Source organism: Schistocerca serialis, chromosome 9 (genome assembly GCF_023864345.2).
Source record: "Schistocerca serialis cubense isolate TAMUIC-IGC-003099 chromosome 9, iqSchSeri2.2, whole genome shotgun sequence".
Lineage (NCBI taxonomy): Eukaryota > Metazoa > Arthropoda > Insecta > Orthoptera > Acrididae > Schistocerca > Schistocerca serialis.
Window position 1 is genome coordinate 364209016 of NC_064646.1, and position 11907 is coordinate 364220922.

The 11907-nt window shown below is 46.1% G+C and overlaps 1 non-coding gene across 1 annotated transcript; it reads left to right on the forward strand.

Moving 5' to 3' along the window:
- The first annotated feature begins 1100 nt into the window (after positions 1–1100).
- Positions 1101–1175, forward strand: Trnat-ugu (transfer RNA threonine (anticodon UGU)). The gene has a single exon. It is a non-coding gene; the product is annotated as a tRNA-Thr (tRNA).
- The last annotated feature ends 10732 nt before the right edge of the window (positions 1176–11907 follow it).

Sequence of the window (11907 nt, forward strand, 5' to 3'; positions counted from 1 at the left end):
TACTTCTTGCTGGATAAAGCTTCAGGTGGTGGTAACGCTTTGATACAGGTGGTGGCAACTCTTTGATGTTGAAACCTGGGAAATTCCTGTTGAAACACAGCTCTCTATCTCTCTCTTTCTCTCCCTATCTCTCTCTCAAGAGGCTAGTTCTTGCTCTGTGAGCATCTGTCATGTACTACACTAACTCATCTCTTCTCCTGTACAAAGTAGTGGATACCTGACAAATCCTCAGCTGTGGATGTCTTGGAAATAGGCCCCCCACTGTACCAAATGGATTGATTAATTAATTAAATTGGTAACGTCTGTGTGGAATAGTTTCTGCTTACTTCCTGTTATTTGGTGGGAAATTCTGGGATTCGACACCACTACTGCTCAGTTTCCAAACCTTACTCTTCCCCCTACGAGATTTTTTCCTTGCATCCTGTTGGTGGCACAGGCACAGACAGATGCAGTTCGCTTGACAGAAAGTCCATTACATTGGAGAGAGCTGAAAATTTCAAAATTCCAGCTGAGTTGCATGCATTGTCCTTCAACGATTTGTGGGAGACATGTTATGAGGCTGGTTACCACTACCAGAAACAATAAATTGATCAATTGGGAATTTGATGTTGCTATTTCTTTTTAAAAAGCTATATAATTCTAAGTTGGTAATCCCAACTGAACTGTAACACCCCACCCATGACTTATCTGGTTTTGGTGATTCCCGTAAGAATTTGGGCAACCTGTGTGCATTCGCACAGACGAAGGTCAATGGCTGGGTAGCCTTTAACTATGTATGTGAAGATAATAACTGTTCTCGAAAGAACAGAATACTGTTGATGACCGTGCAGCTTTTCCCTGGAATAAATGATGACTAACTGAAACCCTCAGCTGCCGACAGGTGTTGTTGATATACCTCGATGTGGACAGTCGAAAATGTGTGCCCTGACCGGGACTCGAACCCGGGATCTCCTCGCGAAAGCATGCGCGAGTAATGAGTGGATAGGCAAATGTTAATAAGGTACATTACATATGTAGAATTGTGGACAGTTGGGAAATTGAGTCTCACGGGAAGCGTACCAGGGATAAGTCCTTGCAGTCGCGCTATGCTATTCATCTGTGTCCTCGGTGGCTCAGATGGATAGAGCGTCTGCCATGTAAGCAGGAGATCCCGGGTTAGAGTCCCGGTCGGGACACACATTTTCAACTGTCCAGAACGAGGTATATCAACAGCACCTGTCGGCAGCTGAGGGTTTCAGTTAGTCATCATTTATTCCAGGGAAAAGCTGCACAGTCATCAACAGTATTCTGTTCTTTCGAGAACAGTTGCTATCTTCACATATATAATTCTACAGTACATGGCCCATGAAACTCTCTTGGAAACTTTGCCGCTGTGATGCAACAAATTAATCAGTGGCCGGAGCAGGCGCAATATCACTGAATACAGCGTGGTGGAGCGTCGTCGTTGTGTGGACGTCGGCTGACCTCGTGGTGCTGCAAGGCTGTGCTCATCTATTCACTCCTAGCTATCTTGCTCAGTACATAGCTGAACCAAAACTTCCTACCTCCAAGCTCAATTGTTCCATATGCTAAGTCCTAAACTGCAGAGATGCTCACTCTTTCTCAGGCAAGCTGAGTCAAGAACGCCACGTCCGCACTCTAGGCAAGCTGGGAACAGAAGACCTCTACGGAGACTTCTCACAGTCCGCTCTTCGCCTCGGTTTCCCCTCCAGCAATATCACTTACGCCAATTGCAGCACAAGTCACGTTAATTATGCATCGCTACCCAGCGATGACCTATGCTTGCTCTGGGAAGTGAACAAATTTCCACTAAATTTCCCTTCCTCTCAACTTCTGCTATTTAGCACCTCCCAGGCCACCCATCATGGTTAGCATCTGCAGAAACACCAATTTTTCCGGAATTCTGACTCCCAGGAGAGCACTTCAAATTCCTTGGTCCTACACTCCCATCGGAGGCCGGTGTATTTCATGCTGTCGCTCTTGACCTGATTTACTTCAGACTCTGCAGACCGTGAATTCAGCGTGAAGTTGCTGTAGTCACGAACACGCATATTTTGACCGCTCCACAAGAGCTTTGCGCGGCTTTCTCGCATGTTTAACTGAAAACGGGATGACAGACTTTTATCAACAGTCGTACAAGTTCCCGGTACACCAGCATGGGGTCAACCACCTACTCACTGTCACTCATCCTAAGGCGGCGTTACCGCTTTCTCAAGAGTTTTTTTTTTTTTTTTTTTTTTTTTTTTTGTGGTTTTCGGGCGCACAACTTCAATGGTCATTAGCGCCCTGACTACTCTAAGAATGCACCGCGAGGCACAAGTTGACAACAACAACTAAAAGGGAAAACACAATAAAAGACAGACTGACAGGCATAGGATTAAAAAACATCATCAAATGTCCTTAGCGAGGTGTGTCAAATTGATAAAACAAAGAACACGAGCAGCTGCTCGTGGGTCATCCGCTAAAATGGCATCGAAAGTATTAGGCAGGTTAAGATCGAGGCGCAGTGTGTTAAGATCAGGACAGGACATTAAAATGTGTCTAACCGTCAGCAAGTGCCCACATGGGCAGAACGGCGCCGGCGCAGCCGTCAGCAGATGGCGATGGCTGAACCGGCAGTGTCCAATTCTTAACCTTGCTAAAACGACCTCCTCCCGCCGAGAAGGGCGTGAGGAGGACGTCCAAGCCACGGGAAGAGGTTTTAAGGCCCGAAGCTTGTTGTCGGTAAGTGCAGCCCAATCGGCATGCCACAGCGACACAACGCGCCGACAAATGACCCTGCTAAAATCGGACGAAGGGACACAACAAGAAGCTGTCCGAGGCTGGAGGACCGCAGCCTTGGCCGCGGCATCTGCAGCTTCGTTCCCAGGGATACGAGCCGCCCTAAGCTGCCTATTGTTGCTTCCCTTCGCCGCTCCCCAGCCGCGCGCCGTGGTCAACTCTATATACTTCCCTGCGCTAAACCAACCTCCATTAAATCGACGCGTTTCCTCAAAGTTTTTCATGTCGTCTGAATTACTTAAAAACCATCACCCAACATTAGTTATTCAAATACGTCCATACTATAACTTCTACAAGATGGATTGTGCCTTGTCAGTCATTTTTGTTCAGCCCTACTGTTCGCTCAATGTGAGTTAGGTGATCTTTAATGACTTCATTTAAGTGGCATAGTTCTTGCAATCTTACATAGCCCCTCTCTTCAAATCAATTTTGTAGTACAGGCGATGACCTGTGGTACAAAATTAATATCTCCATAACTGGTATTTTTAATCCGTTCGTGTGATTAGTTACAGGCGATTGATTACCACTGCCTCCTCTCTGATGCAAATTCCCACTCATTCCTTGGGTACCTGCCTTCAATGACTGGATTTACTGTTAAAGACGTGGTCATTATTTAGACTAATTTTACTTTAATCTCTGCCGATTCCTAAGTCAATTACTGGTCAGAGTACTCAAAAGAAAACTGCAATTATATTACAAGGACACACGTCGCAAAGGGCAAATACACATGTTTAAGCACCTCTGTGCTTGTCATTTGAATGGCAAGACCCGCAATTATAACTTAAGGTCCGTTCACTCTCTGTTATCCATCCCTACTCGACTTAAATTACTAAAAACGTACATGAACAATACTCGTGTAACATTTTGTGAAGTTAATAGTGGTTGCTCTCATTCAATTATATGTAAACGCCAGTTTGATATTTTATAAATAAAGGTTTTTTTTTGTCTCACGGTCTCTGGCCGTTTATATTGTGCATGGTGTAAGTGTCATCTTTACACAATTCAACAAGGTCTGGCCCAGTCCAGTGTCTGGGATTGTGTACACACATGTACGTTTTTTTTTATGCATATCTATGAAACACAACCAAAATAACAAGAATCATCGCGTATTGAGCAACCACTGTTGTGTATTTGTAACAAGGTATAAGTATGAAATCTTATTCTAACACAAAGAGATGTGGCATGACAAATGTATGACGTTTTAACAAATGGCACATTTATAACATCATAACCTTCTTATAACATAATTCATAAACAGAACAAATGAGTACTTTACATTTTTTTGAGGTGGATGTTATTCATTTGAATCCACACTGACACACTCACACACACGGCACAAGTTTCTTGCAGGAACAGAAGTGACATTAGTTCTGACTAGCAAGTTGAGGGATGGCTAACGGCTGAGACGAGAGCAACGTCGATTACTGAAATGGCGCCACAGGCACCCGCATCTTCTTGAGGCAGGATGGCTTTCACCTAAGAGCTCGTTGTTGACATCTTGTCCAACAGGCACAAGACCCCATCGGTGCATTTATGTTCGGTGACCTCTCGCGGCTCAGCCACAGGTCATTGCTCCTTCGATAGACGTTTTAGGGCAAGGGAGGGACCGTGATAAGACAAGAGCCTATTTTTTGCTCAGGCCTTCAAAGTTGGTGTCATTAGGCACAAAAGGTCATCTGGGCTGTCACTCCACCTGACGTGGCGAGCAACAAATATAGAAACCTTCTTGGACCTCTTCATTGCTGCCCCCGATCCGTACCGTGTACAGAGACCAGGACCGACCTCTTTGTCGTACACAGAGGTGCTGGATGTCACCTCTCCTTGGCTGCTGAGTTGACCACCGTCCCCGTCGATTCACGGCGTGGTCTGCATGCCATCACCATCATCAGCTGTGTGCTCCCCTCGTTGCTGTCGTCCTCGTTCCATGTCAGCTGGTGTGTGGTGTGCCAGGTGTCGTAGCTTCAACTCCCTCTTGCTCAGTTACGCCACCTTAACACACTAAGACAACTAATTTTAGTACATGGAAAGTGCTCATGTTTAACCATCAGTACCATACATTTTTTTATACAGAAACATAAAGAATGTACAAGACAACTTGCTTCACAGTCGTTCACACACACACACCCAATCAAGGGATAGGGAATCAATATTATCTGGACAGGATCCCATCACTATTTCTAGCTACTAATTCCTACGACTAACACGGTGTTGGCCAACCCGACTACATATCTACTATTTACTACTTTTTTATCTCTAATCTTGTTTTTTCTTCTGATTTCCCTATGTTGCAGACGTCCCTCTTATTGTGCCTGCAACATGTATAAAACACAACAAACTTAGACATGTGTCAGTCTTACCAAGATTTTTTGTTGGAAGTTTGGATAGCGTCCTTTATCGTGTTCTATTGCGACACTTCTTCTCTCCCCTATTTTCTTCCCGTTTTCTCCTTTTCTCACGAATGGTTTTTATAAGGCCTGTGAACATGTTTCGGATTAGCAATGTCATAATGGCACAACACAAATATAGCTCACTGCTCACACTCGCAGTTATTACACTGTCTTCGTATCAACAAGTATTTCTGGTGTATCAATGCTGTTCCAAAAAAAACGCCGGTACGGGACTAAAAGTCCCACCGCCACACCTTCACCTGCCCATGTTAGGCAAAATTTTTCTGCCTGACTCATGTAGTACTATCACCGTCAGAGGGTGGTACGGGACTACAAGTCCCACCGCCACACCTCCAAAGTGAATTGCAGTGACGCAGTCACTGCCCTGTGGAAATTTACTGCCTCACCAACACAGTTAGACCGCTATAGACCGGTGATGCTGTACTGTAACATATCACCTCGGACTACAAGTCCTGCAAAAAAAAAAAAAAAAAAAAAAAAAAAAAAAAAAAAAAAAAAAAAAAAAAATGCTGTTCGTTCTGTAGATGATTACATCCGGTTCATTTTAACATACACTGGTTGCGCTAATTCACGCAACTGCGCATAGCTGTCCACCTCTTACGTATTCAGGGGCATACGAGATGCGTCGGTGCATCCTCGTAACGACCTACGGGGCTGGCCACCTTAAATATGTTCTCCAATGACGGAGATACAATTACGGGAACTTTTCTGTAATTTACAGAGTTCCTAAGCTATCCTTTTCTAGGGGTACGCACAGAAATACTTGTATTCCATTCTTTAATCATGTGTTTTTACAAAATAATCTAGTGCTTCACTTTCACGACGTCGAGAGGCGAGATATCATTATTAATAATAAAACACAAAATATAGGCACATATAAACGAGACATTCTACCACTATGATCAGTATATACACAAACAAACAAGACACTTTAACAAAATCCTTATTCAAAGCCTATATTTACTACAATTCCATGTACAAAGTCTGCAGATCATCATTCCACAAATGCCTTTACATGTGTTATCGGATGCACTCCCAGCGATTTTCCTGTTTTTATGGATTCTACTTCCAATGCGTTGGCATGCGCTATTCTCCGCACGCGCACAGGCCCACTATACGCGGCGAAGAATTTGTGGCACAACTTCCTTTGCTTGTTTGACAGTCGGTGGGTCTTAATGAGTACCTTTTCCCCAACCACAAACTGTCGTACTCACGCCCCTTTATCCGCTCGTGCTTTGCGCTTCTCGCCTGCACGTCGGATATTTTGTAGGGCTTTCTCCACGACAGTCCCATGTCGCTGCCGTGTTCTTGGAGGAAACTCCACTAACTGACGGAGCCTGTCCGGCGGGTCCCGGTTCTTTAGTACCGTGATTGGAGCTAACAGGGTGGTGCTGTGGGGTATCTCATTAAGTACTTCCAGGAAATCTTTGATGAAGATGTCCCACGTGGCGTGTTTCTTACTGCAGTACAATCTGCAAAGGTTCCGTAAATCCTTCATTGTCCTTCAGAGGGATTAGAACTGGGGTGGAAGTGGGATATGAAAACTGATTTAATTCCATTACTTTCAAGTGTTCTCTTCCATACCTCCGACCTGTACTGTGGCCCATTGTCTGACAAAATATACTCTACTGGCCCTACCTGTGCCAGGAAATCTTTACGTAGCCCCCTGCTCACCGTTGTCCCGGTTGCTTTTTTCAATGGTGTCAGGGTGACGTACTTAGACGTTAATTCTAAGACCACCATGATGTATCTATATCCCCTTTGTGTGGTTGGTAACGGACCCATCAAGTCCGTCGCCGCTGTTTGTCTTAATTTCTCCGGAATAATGGGATACAGAGGCGGCTGCATGGTTACAGTACTTGTTTTCGCCTTCTGACACTTCTTACATACCGCGAGAACCTTGCGTATTCGTCTCGCCATGTTTTTGAAGTGACAGACGCTTCTTGGTTTCAAGAAGCGCTTCCTGGGTCCGAAGTGAGCGTAACTGAGATGTGCATAACAAATCAGTTTGTTTATTACTTCCTCTGGCACACACAGAACCCACAACGTCTCACCCGGTTTTCTTCTGTAAAACAGGACCCATTTCTTAACAGATAGTGCTGCCTAAGTCTGGCTTGCGTTCGATCTTTCCACTTTTCTTTTATTCCTCTCAGCACAGGATCTTTGTCTTGTTCTCGCCCAATATCACACATTGTCACTGTGATATAATTTTCAGATGCCACTTTTCGTAGATAGAACATGGAGAATTATTCCTGTTCCAGTTCTTCAGCCTGATAATCGTTTATCCCCAGAGGGGAACGGGATAGTGCATCCGCTATTACATTTGTGGGTCCCGGTAGTTTGACTAATGTGAAATTGAATTCCTGGAGGACAGCAACCCATCTCGCAAGCCTCCCTGCGTTAATTTGGCAGTAAGTAAGAACTCCAGAGTTCTATGATCGGTATAGACATGTGTCTTATGTCCGAATAAAAAGTACTTGAACTTCTGGAACCCTCACACTATCGCGAGGGCCTCCAGTTCAGTTACTGAGTAGTTCTTTTCGCTTTTACTCAGCACCCGACTCCCAAACGCGATCGCTTTGTGTATCTTTACTCCATCTTCTTCATATTCTTGGAAGACCATTACGCCTAGCCCGATTTTCGTGCTATCCGTGGCCATACAGAAGTCATGCGCCAGATCAGGATGTGACAGAATCGGAGCCTTTACCAGAGCTGATTTTAGAATACTGAATTCGCTTTTTGCATCATTGTCCCATACCCACGCAGCATTCTTTCCGGTTAATTGACACAGTCGTGGTGTCGCCAATGCCTCTATATATACGAATTTTTTGTAAAAATTCACGACACCGAGAAAACCTCTCAGCTGTTTCCTTGTGGTAGGCGTTGCAAATTCTGCGATTGCCCTCATCTGCTCTGGGTCTGGCATAATGCCTTCCCCTGAGATGACATGACCCAAAAAATGTACTTGTCTTCCCCCAAAATAGGACTTTTTTATATTTACCGTCACCTCATGTTTTCTTAATTTGGAGATCACTTCTCCTAGAAGATTGTTGTGAGATTCCCATGTCTTTTCCGCAATGGGGATATCATCAACGTAACATGTTATTCTCAACCCCTCATCCAAAATTGTTCCTAATCCTCTTATAAATGCTGCAGACGAAATATTCAGGCCAAAGGGGAGTCTCTTAAATTGATAGCATCTACCAAATGCGATGAACGCCGTGTATCTTCTACATTCTGGATCCAACTCGATTTGCCAGAAGCAGGATTTCAAATCCAGAGAGGAAAACACCGGAACTCCATGAAATTTCTGCAGCAACTCATCGAGCCTCTCGGGTCTGTCGGTTTCCGGAACTATGATTGTATTGATCTGCCGGGAATCTAACACAAGTCGAATTTCCCCGTTCCTTTTGTCTACGATCCTGAGGGGGCTGTTGTATTGTGACTTTGCTGGCTCTATCACATCCTCCCTCTGCATCAGCTGGAGTTCGATAAAAACACGATCTCGGTACGACCACGGAATCGGGTACGGCGGTACTCGAAACGGTTTGTGCCTCTTTACGTCAAATTTATACTGATAGCCCTTTATGGAGCCCGTCTTGGGGAGAAAAACTTCAATATTCCTTCTTAGCACATTCTCTAACCCTGCTTTGCCTGCGTCTCTTATGACCTTTATGCCCTGCAATTTCTCGCTTATTTCCTTATGTATTTCTACTAACTGTGCTTCTTTAGAAGTACTATCTCGATTGTCCTGTCCGCCGTCGGCTTCACCTGTTGACTCCTCCTTGTTTGGAAACTGTAGTCTGAGACAGCTCTTTCGTACCTGCCCTGGGATTGCCTGTTCATCGAAACTAAGATGGATTTTGTCACCCTCTCCTAATGTGACTTCTCCTCGACCCAAATCGATTATGGCTTTGTTCGTTGATTGGAAATCCATACCAATGATAACATCGGTGGACAGTTTAGGAATGACAAAAAGATTAGCAGTCAAATGATGTCCCTGACATTCGAATTCTAACCGTGTCTCTTGAGATATTTCTATACTCTTTCCAAGTAATGCACCCCTGACCTTTGTCTTTTGTGTGGCAAGAGTCGGTGGGTTCAGCACATTCTTACATGTCTTAAATACCTCTTCTGAGATCGCTGAAAGCTGGCTTCCATTATCAATTATAGCGGCCACCGTTAAGTCACCTATTTTGATTTTGACTACTGGGTATATTTCTTTATTTTGTTGCCCTTCCTTTTCTTCGAGGAGTAACTCGGTGACATCCTCGTATTCGATAATGTTTATACACTCCTGGAAATGGAAAAAAGAACACATTGACACCGGTGTGTCAGACCCACCATACTTGCTCCGGACACTGCGAGAGGGCTGTACAAGCAATGATCACACGCACGGCACAGCGGACACACCAGGAACCGCGGTGTTGGCCGTCGAATGGCGCTAGCTGCGCAGCATTTGTGCACCGCCGCCGTCAGTGTCAGCCAGTTTGCCGTGGCATACGGAGCTCCATCGCAGTCTTTAACACTGGTAGCATGCCGCGACAGCGTGGACTTGAACCGTATGTGGAGTTGACGGACTTTGAGCGAGGGCGTATAGTGGGCATGCGGGAGGCCGGGTGGACGTACCGCCGAATTGCTGAACACGTGGGGCGTGAGGTCTCCACAGTACATCGATGTTGTCGCCAGTGGTCGGCGGAAGGTGCACGTGCCCGTCGACCTGGGACCGGACCGCAGCGACCACGGATGCACGCCAAGACCGTAGGATCCTACGCAGTGCCGTAGGGGACCGCACCGCCACTTCCCAGCAAATTAGGGACACTGTTGCTCCTGGGGTATCGGCGAGGACCATTCGCAACCGTCTCCATGAAGCTGGGCTACGGTCCCGCACACCGTTAGGCCGTCTTCCGCTCACGCCCCAACATCGTGCAGCCCGCCTCCAGTGGTGTCGCGACAGGCGTGAATGGAGGGACGACTGGAGACGTGTCGTCTTCAGCGATGAGAGTCGCTTCTGCCTTGGTGCCAATGATGGTCGTATGCGTGTTTGGCGCCGTGCAGGTGAGCGCCACAATCAGGAATGCATACGACCGAGGCACACAGGGCCAACACCCGGCATCATGGTGTGGGGAGCGATCTCCTACACTGGCCGTACACCACTGGTGATCGTCGAGGGGACACTGAATAGTGCACGGTACCTCCAAACCGTCATCGAACCCATCGTTCTACCATTCCTAGACCGGCAAGGGAACTTGCTGTTCCAACAGGACAATGCACGTCCGCATGTATCCCGTGCCACCCAACGTGCTCTAGAAGGTGTAAGTCAACTACCCTGGCCAGCAAGATCTCCGGATCTGTCCCCCATTGAGCATGTTTGGGACTGGATGAAGCGTCGTCTCACGCGGTCTGCACGTCCAGCACGAACGCTGGTCCAACTGAGGCGCCAGGTGGAAATGGCATGGCAAGCCGTTCCACAGGACTACATCCAGCATCTCTACGATCGTCTCCATGGGAGAATAGCAGCCTGCATTGCTGCGAAAGGTGGATATACACTGTACTAGTGCCGACATTGTGCATGCTCTGTTGCCTGTGTCTATGTGCCTGTGGTTCTGTCAGTGTGATCATGTGATGTATCTGACCCCAGGAATGAGTCAATAAAGTTTCCCCTTCCTGGGACAATGAATTCACGGTGTTCTTATTTCAATTTCCAGGAGTGTATTACTGACTAGTTCCGAAGTTACGGACGTTTTGCAACTCCTGTCCGCGCTCTGGTCTAATCATTCGTAATCCTGCCCGTTAAGGTGGGATGGACCAGGCTTCGTAGGGCGGACTTCGACCTCTTCCTTGTTGTTATTTTGGTAACCATAATTCCTGTTCCTTCCCGATTGCTGATTATTGCCCTAGGTCCTTTGTGATTTACTATGTTGCACCGGAGAGTGTCGCTCTTCCTCCGCGTACCTTCTTTTAGAGTTGCCATTACTCTTATTTTGATTGTGGCCGTTGTAGTGCGGTGCTGGCCTACTATCCCACTGGGGTCCATTATTGCGAAGGTTGTTATTTTGTTCACGCTGTCTGCGTTTCTCCCGCGCCTGTTCTTCTTGAAATGTGAATTCCAGTTCGCGCAAAATGCCCTTAAATACCTCGGTATCGCTACCACAACGACCGGCAAGTGATTGTTGATACGAGATGGGAAGTTTCATGTAGCATAATCTGATAATTTCCGCACCGCTACATGGCTTGTCTAGGTACTGGTTCCTTTCTGTCATATTTTCAAAAAAATTGACCGGGCTCCGGTACCCTGCCCCTTCCATATCTCTGGACATCATAATTTCTTGTTTGATCCTTTCTTGGGTTTCTTTAGGCCAATACTTGCCCAAGAAGGCATTTTTGAATTCTTCGAACGAGACGATCGTCTTCGCTACATTTCTCATACGGTCGCGCCCTCCATAGGGGAGCACACAAAATCCAGCTGGTACATCAATGGCCAGTGTGGGGGCAAAGCTAACTCGAATTGTCCCATAAAAGTTTTTGGATGCAAACTATTATCTTCGTCCTTGTAGTGACGGAACTTTCGGACTGTTACAAAATGCTTGTAGTCAAACCGGTCATCATTCCAGTTATCATTTCGACCGTTCTTACGATTCGTATGAACTTCGGGACGTGGACTAATTCGTTCTGACACGCTATCGTCATCTCTCCCCCTCTGTATGTTCGACAGTTG